The sequence below is a fragment of the Ochotona curzoniae genome, unplaced genomic scaffold (assembly GCF_017591425.1).
Source record: "Ochotona curzoniae isolate NIBS_2020 unplaced genomic scaffold, NIBS_Ocur_1.0 scaffold_4683, whole genome shotgun sequence".
Classification (NCBI taxonomy): Eukaryota; Metazoa; Chordata; class Mammalia; order Lagomorpha; family Ochotonidae; genus Ochotona; species Ochotona curzoniae.
The window spans coordinates 28,683,042-28,698,947 of NW_024467121.1; positions in this window are offsets into that span (position 1 = coordinate 28,683,042).

Here is a 15,906-nt window from a genome sequence, read left to right on the forward strand (position 1 = left end):
ACCCGGAAGAGGCTCCTGGCTTCGGATCGGCATAGTATCGACCCGTTGTGCTCACTTGCGGAGTGAATCATCGGATGGAAGATCTTCCTCTCTGTCTCTCCTCTCTGTACATCTGCCTTTCCAATAACAAAATAATAAAAAATAAATCTTTAAAAAAAAAAAAAGTCAAAGTAATGAGGAAAGAGGAGGTTTCAATTTAATAAAAATTTTTTTTAAATAGTATTCCTATTTGGGCCCAGTGTGGTAGCCTAGTAACTAAGGTCCTTAACCTTGAACACACCAGAATCCCATATGCCAGTTCTAATCCCGGCAGCTCCACTTCCCCTCCAGCTCCCTGCTTGTGACCTGGGAAAGCAGTCGAGGATGGCCCAAAGCCTTGGGACCCTGCACCTGTGGGGGATACCCAGAAGAGGCTCTTGGCTTCGGATTGGCTCATCTCTGGCCAATGCAGTTGCTTGGGGAGTGAATCAGTGGATGGGGTATCTTCCCCTCTGTCTCTCCTCTCTGTATATCTGACTTTGTAATGAAAATAAATAAATCTTTTTTTAAAAAAAGAAAAATAGTATTACTATTTAAATTATCATAATCTTTGGTAAATTGTTACAAGTCATCATAAAGTCTGGTTGTCTACAAGCTTATATTCAAGACTGTAACAGGTTATATGATTCTCAGAGTTTTGAGCCAGGCTCAGAGTCAGTGCAACCAAGGCAAAGTTCAAATTTTGGAGCATTATTTTTCTCTTTGCTCTTTCTACTCTTCTCTTTTTATCTCTTTTCAAGTAGAGAAATTTATTTTGAAAAAATGGGGAGCTTAAAATTCAAAAAAAAATTTTTAATCAGTTTTTAACAGATCCAATGTGGTGTTTAGATATAATTCTTTTCATGATGATCAAGTATTTTGTTTATTTGTTTGTTTATTTGTTTATTTGTTTGACTCCTGAAAGACAGAGAGGACATTTTATAGAATGATTTAGAAATGAAAATTTTAATCAATATAAGGAGATTCTTCTAGTCCATCCTTTATTAGAGAATTATATTACTGATTAAAGAGAAGATCAGACTTGAGGATGTGTAACCAGAACGGAATTAACCAAGAACAACAATCTATCTAGCACAAAACTACTAGCTACATACCAGGTTTAAAGGACCAATGATTTCTTTACGGAATATTTCAAATAATATGTTAGTATTTTGTATAATCTCACATTATTCATTTCCACATGTATGCAGTATGTAGGCTTCGTAATCAACAGATCAACAAAGACTACTTAAGTAGTATAGCCTTCCTGTGTGACTACCTTCCAAAAAATATTGAGTGCTCCATTCAAATCCCAAGTCAGAGCTACTTTCTCAGGGTTAGTTTCTCTATAGATAGCCATGGAGGTCAGTCTTCATTTCTAGTTGACAAATACCTACTGACCGTTGTGTATTAACCCCCTAGTCTAGAGCTAAGCAATTTGTTTCAATCCTTAGAGGCCCTGTCCCTGCTTTCACGGGGGTTAGGATTTTGTTGATCAATTTTGCAATTTAAAATCTAAACTATGGTACAATTATAGCTCTTGCTGGTGTTTTTTAAAGATTTATTTATTTTTATTTGGAAGGCAGATTTTACTGAGAGAAGGAGAGACAGACAAGATCTTCCATCCAGTGGTTCACTCCCCAGATGGCTATAATGGCTGCAGCTGAGCTGATCTTAAGCCAGGAACCAGGAGCTTCTGGATCTCCATCATGGATACGGGTGCTCAAGGACTTGGCTCATCCTCCCCTGCTTCCATGTCAAAAGTAGGGAGCTGGATCAGAAATAGAGTAGCTGGAACATGAATCAGCACCCGTCTGGGATGCCAGTGCTGCAGATAGAGGCTTAGCTTGCTGTGCCGGGGCATTAGCCTGTAGCTCTTGTCTTTCACAATGCAGTTGGATTCTCTGATGAAACTTGGATAACCATTGAAATTAAAGGGAAAATGTCAAGAAGGAGCAAAGAGTCAGCATCATGAATTCTGCTATTTCATTTCACTTCTGCACAGTTCTGCAAGACTCAAGGGACCACAAGTATTATTGCTATCACTTTAGAAATGAAGACTTATAAAGGGAGATTAAATAATGTGCTTAATGTCAAGCAGGTTGATGATAGCTCCACTTTAGACCCAGCCTGCTAATGTGCCTGGAAAAGCAGCAGAAGATAGCCCAAATGCTTATCCCCTATACCTATGTGTAAGACCTGTAAGAAACTCCTAGCTGTTGGCTTTGGTCTGGCTTAGCCCCAGCCGTTGTGGCCATTTGGAGAGTGAACTAGCAGATGGAGGATCTCTCTCTTGCTCTGCCTTTCCTCCTCTCTGTAAATCTCTCTTTCAAATAAATAAAATTTTTTAAAAATAAGGAAAATTGGTTAAAATTTTGGTTTCCTGCCAGGTAGGTAACCAGTGAACATATTATCATTATGTTCTCATATTGAGTATAGTTTTCTTGTAACTTACCCCAAAGGATCCATCTTCGTTTGAAAAGAAAAATTCTAGTGCATCCGTATGGAAATTAAGCATCATCAAGATCAGTGTTCCTTAAGGTCCCTTTTGTCTGTGCTTATTAAAGTACCACTTAAGAAAATCTTTTGCAAGTTCTGAGTATCTGAACTTGGGGCTCCTTTTTATTGTTGATGGTAAACTTTAAGAGTAGGAAAGGGGAGAACATACTTAAAAGTTTGCCTCAGTGTGAAAGTATTTGCTCACACATATATACATCCACCTCATTCCTATCTTTCTCCCTGGCTAGATCTTTAATGCTGCTATTGAAATTTGCTTCAAAGATAAGGTAGTTATCTTAATGTTCATTTTAATACAATTTAAAATGTACCTACTTTATTACAAACATATCCAGCTGATTTCATTTATCTGTGTTTTCTATCCAAATCTTATCTAAGTATAAACAAATGCCACCTGTAGTTTCAAATTACAGCTTAACTTTTATTTTTAAGGATTTATTTTTTTATTGGAAAGTAAGATTTGCAGAGAGAAGGAGAGACAGAAAGATCTTCCACCTGCTGGTTCACTCCCCAAGTGGTCGTTATAGCTGGAGCTGAGCTGATCTGATTTTCAATTTGCTGGTTCACTTCCCATATGCCTGCCACAGCCAGGGTTAAGTCACGTCAAAGCTGGGACCCAGCAACTCAGTCTAGTCTCTTATGTGAATGACAGGAACACAAGTACTTGGGTCATGATCTACCACGTCATAGGTGTGTTGGCAGGAAGCTGGATTGAAAGTGGAGTAGCCAGGACTTGAACATGGCACTTAGATGTGAAATACACATGTTCCAAGTGGTGACTTAGCTTACTGTGTCATAATACCCACTCAAGCTTTTTTAAAAGAAAGTTTAACATAAATACTCTCAACACAGAAAATCCTATAAAAATGACAAATATTATAAATTATAATACAAGGAAACCTTAAAAAGTTCATGGAATAATAGGAAGAAATGCCAATTGCTGTGAACTTTTTAAAGCTTCCTGTAACATTTTAATCAAATATCTTCTTTGAATATTTGTTATCTTGTAATAAATTATCTGTAAATTATAAAAATCAATAATTTTATAAGAAAAGCCATATGTAGAACAGATAACTTATGACATCTCCACAATCTATCTTGTCTGAGGTTTTGCCTCTCATTTATATTGACTATTCTTTCCTTCAAGGATCTTAGATAAAATATATTTTCAGAAAATAAGCAATTAGATTGGTGCTGACCAAATATATTTCATGAATTCCCAAAATATAAAGTCTTCCCCATAAAACATCTGAATGGTAAGCAGAAAAAAAAAAGGGTATAGATTCGAGATTCATTCATTATATGTGATTTGATTCCTTATAGTAATTTCAAACACACTGGACTTAGGTTTGTTTCTGGGGTGGGAATTTGGTGCAGTGGTTAAGATGCTATTTGAGATACTTCCATCTCACATTGCAGTGCCTCAGTTCAAGTCCCAGTTCGCTTATCTATTGCAGCTTCCTGCTAATGCACACCCTGAGTGGCAGCAGGTGATGGCTCAAGTATTTCGGTCAGTGCCACCCATACGGGAGACTCAGACTGAGTTCTGGGTTCCAGGCTGGCATCTGGAAAGTGTCGGAGCAGATGAAAGATTTTCATGTGTCTCTGAAATATAAATAACATTTGTTCTTCCAAAAGACAATGCTATTGCATGCAGAGGCTCTTTGTAGCCTACCAAGGACCACTCAAAAGCATAACCAGTAAAAATCAAGAACTACAAGACTGACTAGATGTTGCTACTCAAAGAGTAGTTCAGGATTTAGTAGCATTAGTTGCATCTGAAAGTGTATTAAAGCTGTAGATATTTCAGGCTAACTGCAGACCTCCTGAATATGAATATGTGTTTTAACAAGATCCCCTAACAATTGATATACTCAATAGAGTTTGTTCATCTTCCATTCTTACTGATTCTCCTATTGTGCCAAACATGAATGTAAATGGAATGAAGGGTAATCACTAGTGATATTTATAATCTTTTGCTTCAGATGTCTGTCTGTTGTGATGAGGATACACACAAAATTATTGTTAGTGAAAATTCCATTGCAGACTGTAACATAGGAGTAAGAAATTTAGATAGACTGGCATTCTGTCCATCTATGAAGTCAATGATTTCATGGATGTAAAGGGGACTGATAGCTGGCAAGCCTATTTAACATGGTACGGTTGCTCTCTCTCTTTCACATGTTTTGCAATCCTGTGGCCCAATCATTTATTTGATGTTTAACACGGTTCCCCTGCCCCACAGCATCTTGGATAAATGGCTTTATACCCTTTACTTACCTACAGTGGAAGGGAAATAGCGACTTCACCACATATCAGGTTTCCACTAAAAATGGCAAAGTCTTGTACACACCTTTTGACGAGAATCAAGAGTTTTTTTTTTTATTTGTTTGCTTTTGTTTGTTTTTTAGTTTTCACTACAAAAACCATAAATCAGAGGGACCTGTATGGGGTGAGTCAAGGATTATCCTCTGCCTGCAGCACTGGTATCCCATATGGGTACCAGCTCATGTCCGTTACTTTGCTTCAATCCAGCACCCTGCTTACAGCCTGGGAAGGAAGCAGAGGATGGCTCCTGCTCTCACATGGGAGATCTGGAGGAAGCTCCTGGCTCCTAGCTTCAGATCTGCTCAGCTCCAGCCCTTGTAGCTAGCCGGGAGTGAACCAGTGGATGGACAACTTCTCTGTATCTCCTTTTCTTTGTAAATCTGCCTTTCAAATAATAATAAAATCTTTTTTAAAAATACCAATCAGGGCTATACTTTTTCATATAGATACAAATAGAAAAGTTTAGTTGACAACAGAGCCTTCCACGTACAGCAGTCTGAGGTAAAGAGAATGACAAGCTAATTTTGGTGTGAAGCCCTAATCACATCATGGGTGAAGCTACAGAGATGTAGGATGATATCTCAAATTACCAAAACTGGGTCCCATCTTCTGTCTAGGATGCACTAACAATGGTTTAGGCTACATGGCATAAAGTACAAATATTTACTTTTCAGTCTTAGAGGCTGGGAAGTCTAAGCTCAAAGCTGAGATCTTAAAGTTGGTGTTCTGTGAGGGCCTGTTTCCTGGTTCATAGATGGTTTTGTCAAGGAACTCTTTAGGGTATTTTGTAAAGATACTAATGCCATTCATAAGAGATCTACCTTCAGAATCTAATTGTCACTGGCCTTGTCTCTCCTATCCAAGCACTAACCAGACCCATCCCTTAGCTTCCACGATCAGAAGACAGTATTTGTACTCAAGATGGTAGGTCTGTAAACATTAGGCCTTGTCTCTTAACACCAGTTTAGGGGTAATAAATTTTGGAGAGGTACAAACATACAGTATTTATTTATTTATTTATTCATTTATTTATTTATATTGGGAAGGCAGGTTTACAGAGAGAAGGAGAAACAGAAAGAAAGATCTTCCACCTGCTGATTCATCCCCCTGGTGGCCACAACAACCAAAGCTGAGCCAGTCTGAAGCCAGGAGCCAAGAGCTTCTTCTGGGTCTCCCACGCGGATGCAGCGTCCCAAGGCCTTGAGCTGTCCTCAGCTGCTTTCCTAAGCCACAGTAGGGAGCTGAAAACCATGTAGTCTTTAATAGTTACTGTACAATTTTATGTCATAGTCATGATTATGCTATAAAAACCTAATATCTTATTTAGCTTAATATAGTTCATAATATTGTAATATTTACAGTTCACAATATAGCAATATTTACAGTTGTAATATTGAGTTAATAACCATTAACATTTCGGAAGACAACTGGACATTACTATTCATTAGTATATTTTTCTTTTGAAAGCATATCATGCAGATAGAAGGAAGAGAAACCATTTCAGGCTAATTAATTCGATATTTTGTTTTAGTTGTTTAGAATTAATTTCAGATGACATGAACTTTTCCATTTTAAAAATATTTATTTATTTGAAAGAGTTACAAAGAAAGTGAGATTCATAGTAAGATATATTGCATCCATTGTTTCACTCCCCAAATGGCCAACAATGGCTTGGGTTAGGCTAAAGCTAAGAGCCAGGAACCATTTTGGGGTCTCCCACATGTGAATGAGACCCAAGGTCATGGGCTATCTTCCATTGCTTTCCAGGTACATTATTAGCAGGGAGCTGGAGAGGAGGTGGAGCAGCCAGGAATCAAACTGATGCCCATGATGAAGGCTGACATTGCAGGCAGTGGCTTAACTCACTATGCCACAAGGCCAGCCCATGAATTTTTTCATTTCTGGCAAAAACCTCAGGTAGGTAAGTATATTAAAACTGTTTTCATTGAGGTAGAGAGGAATGTGTAAGTGGATTCAGAGGCATTTTAGGGCAGTAGGATGATTCTGTGTGATTCTACAGTGGTAGATGCATGTATTATACATTTATGAAAGCCCATGGATTATGCAACATGAAGAGGGAGCCCTAATATAAATTATGAACTTGGGTCGATTAACATGATTTAGTGTTGGCTAATTGATTGTAACAAATGCGGTATACCCTGGTGGTGATGCTAATAATAGGCTGTATGTGGAGTGAGGAGGATTACATGGAAACTCTCTGTTCTTTCCACTTAATTTTGCTGTAAGTTTAAACTGCTCTGAAAGACAAGGTCCATTAAACAATGTTTATACATGGCGATTAAAAATGACCATGAAAGCAACTGATAAGAGAACCTTTCAGTTATCGCTTTATTGTAGTTGTATAGATCCAGAGTTGCCATAAAAAGGCACCAGAGATCAGGAACATCAGCTTTTTAAAATATATATAAGAGTTTTTAAAAAAATATATGAGAGAGAGGGACAGGGATCTTTCATCCACTGGTCCACTCCCTATAGGACCACAACAGCCAGGGTTGGGCCAAAGCAAAGCCAGGAATTTCATTTGGGTCATCTACATGTGTGGTGGGGGTCCAAGTACCTGAGCCATCCTCTGCCTTTCCAGGCATGTTAGTAGGGATATGGACTGGAAGAGGAACATTTAGGACCAAACTGGTACTCCAATATGTGATGCGCATGCTACAGGTGGAGGCTCAATCTGATGTGCCACATATAGGCTTGTGAGAAATCAAATTTACATATTCAGATACTATATATCCTTCTACATCCTTTTCCTTATGAAGACTATGAATGGATCCTGTGGCTTTTGCATACATGGAATACCAGATGCTCAGAGTACAGGCTGTGCTGGATCCTCACCAACCAGTGCCCTTAAGGTGCGCTTTCTATCTCTGCAGGCCTACTGGGGTAACATGAAGTGTCCGTTTTCATTTCCAAGAGTGTGGTCTTTGGGAGGTCTTAAATTTTGAGGAGAGTTGACCCTCAACACCCAATCAAAGTTTACACAGAGAGGGGGTTTTAACAGCCACAACAGCCTTTTTCTTTTTTTTTCAAAAGTATGGGAAACCACTATAATGATTTTCATCAATATTCTCTTCACAGTCATCTACAAAATTATAGCTTTGCTACTGTCTATAACATTTACCATTCTGACATCCCTGACGCCCATATGGGCAGTAACTTGGCAGAAGCATGGCTGGTTCTTCTGTCATGGAGTGATGGAATGCTAGACAATCCTCAGTGAGCACAGTGTCATTAAGTGCAGTATCACCATGGTAGTCTTTCTCTACTTTACCCTAAAATTAGAGGTGGGGAAGTCTTCATCATCAAACAGTGGTAGTTCTCTCTTCCATAAAATGCTGTGTTCTGCAATGAGATTAAGTAGGACCTTTATTTTGAGATTGATGCCTGCATCAAGTTGAGAGCACCAACGTCAATTTCTTCTGCACAAGTGATAATGAGAAATATCTTACAATTTTTGCTTCTTTTATTTATTACGGGACTTGAAGTTTTAGCGGCTTTCATGGGCTGCTGTGGGAACAAGCTCTTTATGAAGATGGCATGCCCAGATGAATTTGCCAAGGTGTGGTCTGCTGCTGACTCTCTGCCTGTGGCACGGATGCTCCTAGCTTTCAGAATCCAAAGTCTCAACCTGCTCTGAGGCACAAAGGTCAAATTCAAACTCATAGCATCCCCTGGAATTAGCACAAATGAAAGAAGTCTCATCTGAATTATCAGTATAGCTGCTAAAAAAAAATCACACAGCCTATCCTTTGTAACACAATGTTTGTTAGTGTAAGTGAATTCTTGAGCAGTGCACTTTCTGGGTAAGGGAAGAAACACTTTTTTAAAATTTTTATTTATTTATTGGAAAGTCAGATATCCAGAGAGGAGGAGAGACAGAGAGGAAGATCTTCCCTTCAATGATTCACTCCCCAAGTGACCACAATGGCCGACACTATGCCGATCCGAAGCCAGGATCCAGGAACTTCTTCCACATATCCCACATGGGTGCAGCGTCCCAAAGCTTTAGGCCGTCCTCGACTGCTTTCCCAGGCCACAAGCAGGGAGCTGGATGGGAAGTGGAGCTGCTGGGATTAGAACCAGCACCCATATGGGATCCTGGTGTGTTCAAGGCGAGGACTTTAGCCTCTAGGCCACGCTGCTGGGCCCGAGGAAACAATTTTAAAAGGCAACATCAGGGTCCAGTGCAATGGGCCAGTGACTAAATCCTTGCCTTACATGCACTGGGATTCCAAGCAGGCACCAGTTGGTGTCCAGCTGCTCCACCTTCCATCCAGCTCCCTGCTTGTGTTCTGGGAGGATAGTTGAGGATGGCCTAAGGTCTTGGGGCGCTGTAGCCCCGCAGGAGACCTGGGAGAAGCATCTGGCTCTTGGTTTTGGATTGGCTTATTTCCAAATGTTGTGGCCTTTAAGGTGAACAGGAAGAAAGAGGATCTTTCTCTCTGTCTCTCCACCTCTCTGTGGATCTGCCTTTCTAAGGAAAATAAATAAATCTTAAAAAAAAAATGGCAACATCTTCCACTGCTACATTGCCCATGTAACTTAGACCACACTTTTTCCTGAAGACAGTTTGTATATGAACAAATGTGTAAGAATACTTCTACTTTCTTTTATTGTGCATTTTGTTGTCCAGGCTGAGCCTACAATTTAGAAGTAACATGAGAACCTGGAGAACCAACTGTAGCACCATTCATTGGAGTCCAGAACACCAAGGTACATTTTGGTCATGTGAGTGAAATGACAGTAATGTCACCAAATTGCCCATCTGAGCTGTCACCAAGCAGGAACCATATATTGGAGGTCAAAGTTCAGGACCAGATAGCCCCATAGTTAGTATCTTGTGGAAACTTATTATGGTAGTACAGAGGAAATTTCACATGGTGAGCCAGTAAGCAGAAAGAAAGGGAGAGATGGAGGGAAGGTGTGAAAGAGAGAGAGTGAGCGAGCACAGGTAAGCAGCTAAACAGCTCTCTAGTGAGAACCACAGGAAAATGAGATTTTAAGAGCTATTTAGAACAGACTCTGAAAACTAGGGAAAAGAGTATCTCAAGAAATTTTGATCTTAAAAAAAATCAGACATTTTCTCAGTGTCTTCTAGTCTTTTAATTGTAAATGGATGAAAATAGTATCTTGAGGAATCATCAGACAATTTTCCTAAATAGAATGGGAAATGAATTCCCGTACTCACAGGAGAGATGAGAGGCAAAACTAGTCTCTCTCCTTCCTGGAATTAACTGGATGATTCTCTAGAATGCAACTTACTATGGTGCCTCCTGTGGTGGACAGTGGGGGGTTATAAGTAAGGAGATTCCCAGAGAGGTTCCAACCCTAAGACGTTATTAGGTAAGAGACATGTTGAATGCCTTTTTTCTCCCCAAAGAACAACAGCACAGGGTGTTTGTATAACTTTTCTAACTGCAAGGTAGTCATCCTACTCAAGTAGAAAGAGCTCCTTGAAGAATGTGAATCTGTGAGGGATAATCAAAAGTCCCAGAGGACAATAGAAATCAACAAAAATGGCAGCCGCATGCAGCTCATTCTGTTAAGGCTAAATGGAATTTGAATCCTAGACAAGATGTTGCCAAGTATGAAATGTGACACTCCAGGGATCAGGGTCCTGCTCAAATGGGCTGTAAAGTAAAAACCGGCTCTATTGAGCATGTAGTAAAGAGGAAAGTAAAACATTGGTGGGCAGAGGGTGAATGTGACTCCAAAAATTTCAGCACAATGCAAGAATGAAACACTTGCTTAGGAATCAATACAGACTTGAGTGACCTCAGGAAAAAGCACTTGAACTTGGGAGAAACTAAGCTTCTTGAAGAGTCCCCATGACTTGTAGTACAGATGAACAAGGAAGAAGTGACAAAACAGAACCAATCCACAGACCACCTGTGATGCCAATGACCTGCCTGCTTGTCCCTCACTACACAAGCCACTTGTGTGATCATGTTCTTCTCTACTTCCCATGTTGTTCATTTTCACATAATAAAAACTTGCATAGTATCACTTCTCAGTGTGCTTTGTCCTGGATTCTGCAGAATTGAGTGCAGGTAGGTACACAGTTTTGTGATTGTGTGAAGGCTTCTGAATTATAGAAGTTAGGTGAGGGGCAGGTGTGGCACAGTGGTTAAGACATCACTTGATAAAAATAAATAAAATCTTTAAAAAAAACACCACTTGATATATCCAATATCCCATATTGAAGTGTCTAGATTTGAGTTCTTTATCTGCTTCTGACCTAGCTTCCTGCTAATATATACCCTAAGAGGCAACAAGTGATGGTCCAAGAAGTTGGGTCCTGGTGACCTACATAGGAGACCCACATTGAACTCTTGGCTGAAGCCTGGTCAGCTCTAGCTGTGTGTGCATTTGGGGAGTAAACCAGCAAGTAGATAGAAGATCAGTCTCTCTCTCTCTTCTCCTGTTGCTGTCTTTCAAATAAATCTGGGGGTGGGGTGGGGAAAATCTGAAAAAAAAAAACCCCAACACCTTAAAAAAAATAAATTGGATAGGTCGCAGAAATTGGCAGGATTATCAGTCTATAATTATTTGGATTTTCCCACTGCTCTGTCATCAAATCATATCTTAACTTCTAGCATCATACAAGAATTTATTTCTTATAAAAGGTTTAATCCAAAAAGCATATAACACCATGTAAAATCCTTCAGAAGAGTAAATAATTGTGATTCAGCTTTATCAGCTTTAATGCTATGACGTGAAATAGTTGAGTGTAACAGCTGAGTAAATATTAAGAAAAATAAGGAATACTTTAAGTAGAATAAATAAGTCATAGATCAATCAAGTTCTTTGATTTTAACTACTTTTAATCCTTATAACTTGTCAAAAGTAAAGGGGAAGAAATCCCCTGAGTAAATTTCAGAAATATGATCATCAAGCAAAAAATTCCCTTGTAACCAAGTCACAAATGGAAATCCCATTAAGAAAATTATCACGGTGAGTTGTCACCACTAGTACCACTGACAAATACAGTTGTTTAAATACAACAGATTGCCATTACTCAGCAGGTTCATTAATCACAATCCAGCTTGCTATCAGCAGAGAAAATTATGGCTGTTATTAACTTTCCACCCCATTACCTTAACTTTTATTTGGAACCATTCATCAACGATTTCCTCCTTCATTAGAAGTCCACAAGTTAATCAAGCCATCCAGTCTTCAAAGAAACACATACAATGGAAGATATTTCAGAAATGTAAATGCTTATTTCAATTCCATTAATTCACAACATTTCTTAAAGATTATGGTAATCTATTCAAAACCATTCTCAAGCTTTGCTTCAAAAATGATGAGCTACAGAACATTTGATACAGTGCCCGAAGAAAACTTTAGAAATAACAACTTCCAGTAACTGGTCTCTGCCACTCTGACAAGTCTTATTATTCCCTTGATATTTTTGGTAGGTCTCCAATACACCTCTAGTTATGGAACTGTAATCGCTTGTCTTAGTGAAAGACTGACTGCTTAATTTTATTGTATTCTCCAGGAGTATTTCTTTTAAACAATGCTGTCTCCTATTCCTCCAGAGGAAATGTTTAGGGACCCCATATTCACCAATGGTTCTGAGATACCTTCTAAGATAATCTGACTACAAACAATCTTAACTAATCAATCAAAAAATACTTATTGAACACTTTTGACAGGAACTGAGAGCCACAAAAGACAACTCTAGTGCAAAAAGAATCTTCTAAAATTTTATACTCCAGATGGGTAATCACAACTATGTACACAGGAAAAGCTAACTCAGTCACTGAAGGGAAGATTATTAGTACTAGAAGAAAGAATGTTATAGCTAGAAACCACAATACAACTCCAATAGGTAACTCTGGATTTCAGGGCTGGAATGATGAATCCATTCTCCATGAAGGGGAAGTGGAGCGGGAAGGAGCAGAGGATAAACAAAGTCTAAGATGAACTGGGGGAAAGGAGGGGAAATCATCTGTATTTGAGAACAAAACAGAATGAATCTGCAGTAAGTATGTGTTTTTGTCCATAATGTCAGGTGCCAATATGTACATGATCAATCTTGGCTTTAGCATATTTGAGAGCACCCGTTTGAAAAGGTGATGTACATAAGTCATCTATGGTTGATTTTGTTTGGCCCTTTTTAGAATCATGGAAAGCACAGGCCTGGTTGGCCCTAGCAGAATTACTCTTTATGCTGATTGTTCCTCTAAAGCAATTCCCTCCCATATCTTGATCAAATCAATTACAAATTATCATTTGTGTTTGGGGAGTGATAATGATGACTGACATAGCTGGTACCATCCTTTCTCACAGTAGCAGATTTTAAGAAGCTCTTAAAATTCCTCTATTCAAAAAAAATAAAACAGCCTTTGTTTTGTACCTTATATCCAGGTATAGAAGTAAAGGGAATTTCCCTTACACTGGAGGTTTGAGACTTTTGACTGAAATAAACTTGAAGTAAATAAATTAACAGGAGAAAAAGCATACACATTTGTTAACATGTTTATGTACAAGGGAACCACATAGAATATGGAAGGGAAAGAGCCAGCAGGAAGTGGAAGATGCTGGCACTTTTAGAGGGGATAGACTGTGCTTTTAAGGGGAAATAAATGGGCCCCCAAATAGACAATAATATGGGATAAAGTTCTTCTGGGCTCTGGGGGAGGTGGTAAAGGTGAGGGGGCAGAACTACATTATGAACAAAGGTTTATTTAGAAGTTAAAGTCTCTTGGATAATTCCTGGGAGCTGCCCTGAAAAGAACAGATGATAAGACTGGGCTTAGTGATGATTTCTAGCCCCTTCTCCTGCTTGATGACTGAAATTGCTTGGTTATTTGATAAGATTATTAGGGGAGGGGTTTAAGACAATTGTATTTCTCTTGGAAGAACTCCCCTCAGTCACAAGAAAGAGCTTTAAGGAGAGCCCCAAACAGGAAAGATGAAAAAGACCCTGACTCTAAATCAGCTTGAGTGTTCCTACTTTGCTTGAATTCAATGTGTTCAGCATCCCAAAGCACCACACTTTGGTCCATCTTTTTCTGAGCTCCAACACAGGTAATGAGCTCTAACCCAGGTGATATTAGTAAACCATCAATTACTTAAACTGCAAACGGCATATTATTGCCTTTTCTGGATGCAAATGTCTTCATGCACACTTTTGGTGTATCACTGCCAGGACCTCTGTGATAATTTATTCACAGTAAAAAAAAAAAAAACCACTAATGCAAAGGAAGTAGATTAAAGTATTCAGTTAACACACGACTTAAGAGGATGCCTATTTGCTTATGTCTGACCAATATCCCTTCTTCACTAATAAGATAGTAGCACTTCTTATCCATGCCATGTGATGCTCTGTGTCACCTTGGGACTCTGTGAGCAAGAAGGCCATTGCCAGAGGAGGCCCCTATATTTTGCACCTCCAGAATCTTTATAAAGTTAGCCTGCCTCAGATGTTTTGCCATGGGAACAGAAACCAAATACAGTTAAGGGTAGAAAGGTTCAGGAAGCGGAGGTGACACTGTATCACCCAAGCAGCTCATAATTCTGGCTTGAGTGAAGTAGTTTTAAGGAAAGCAGAGATTAAGAGACGAGAGTGACAAAACAAACAGGAGAGCAGTCTGCTCCCAAAGGAACAATCCAGTCATAACTGAAATGGATCAGGAGAGACATCACTAGCATTCTGGTACACTCATTTCTCATGGACAAATACTTGCTACTTCCAATTCACTCACTGTGAAAAAACACCATGTATCCCCCAAAAGCCCGTGTAAGCTAAAAACAAGCAAATAGCAGATATAATGTGGTTGTTATCTTCTGGATCAGGTCACCAGGAGGACAAAACTATCCAAACCCCGTCTTACAGTTTCTTGTCTCTTTGCTTTCCTCTGTTGACTAATAAATTGTTTTTCCAATTACACATATTTTAGAAAAATGTTTGAAGTACAAGAAGGTAGAGATTTCCTATCCACTGGTTCACTCCCCAAACACCTGCAATACTTGGGGTTAGGCCAAGCTAGAGTTCAGTCTAGAAAGCAATCCAAGTCTCTTCTATGGGTGGCTGGACCTCATCTGCTGCCTCATAGGGTCTACACTGGCAGGAAGCTGCAGTTGTCAGAGTCAGGAGTCAAATCCAGGAACTCAGACAGAGGACATGGGTGTTTAAACTAGTTGGGCCCAATGACTGTTCCAATGTCTGTCTCAGTGACAAACCTTGAAGGGCTCTGAAGTAATTACCACGGATTTTGTCCTAGATATCAGACACCAGATCGCTATTAAAGGACCTAAAGTTTTAAAATAGGAAAGTTTATAACTCATTACTTTTTTTAAAGTCTTGTAAAAATTCAAGACAATGGGCCCGGCACAGTGGCCTAGTGGCTAAAGTCCTTGCCTTGAACACCTTGGGATCCCATGTGGGCGCCGGTTCTAATCCCAGCAGCTCCTCTTCCCATCCAGCTCCCTGCTTACGGCGTGAGAAAACAGTCCAGGATGGCCCAAAGCCTTGGACCCTGCACCCATGTGGGAGACCTGGAAGAAGTTCCTGGATCCTGGCTTCGGATCAGCATAGCATCGGCCATGTTATTAACAGCATCAAAGGCAGCACAAACAGGAATTTTAAAAAATTTATTTATTTTATATTAATTATATGACACTGTTTTATAGACTCTGGGATTCCTCCCACACCTCTCTGTACCCTCCCCTCTTAGTGGATTCCTCCACCTTGTTGCAGTATTACAGTTTAAATTCAGTCAAGATTCTTTCATTGCAAGCATATACCAAGCATAGAGTCCAGCATCTTATTGTCCAGATAAATTCAATGGTTTCTTGAGGAGACCATCTCTGGTCTGAAGGCAGGGCTGGCAGCATATCATCCCAATCAATTAAAGGCCACAACATAACAAACAGGAATCTTGGTGAAGGTTAATGCTTTGACCAAAGCAAAGCTTTCTCTCTTCAGCAGCAGATTCATAAACAAAACAGGAGGCAGGCACTGGTGCTGCAGTGGGTTGAGTCGCCACCTGTGGCAGCTGCGTTCCACAT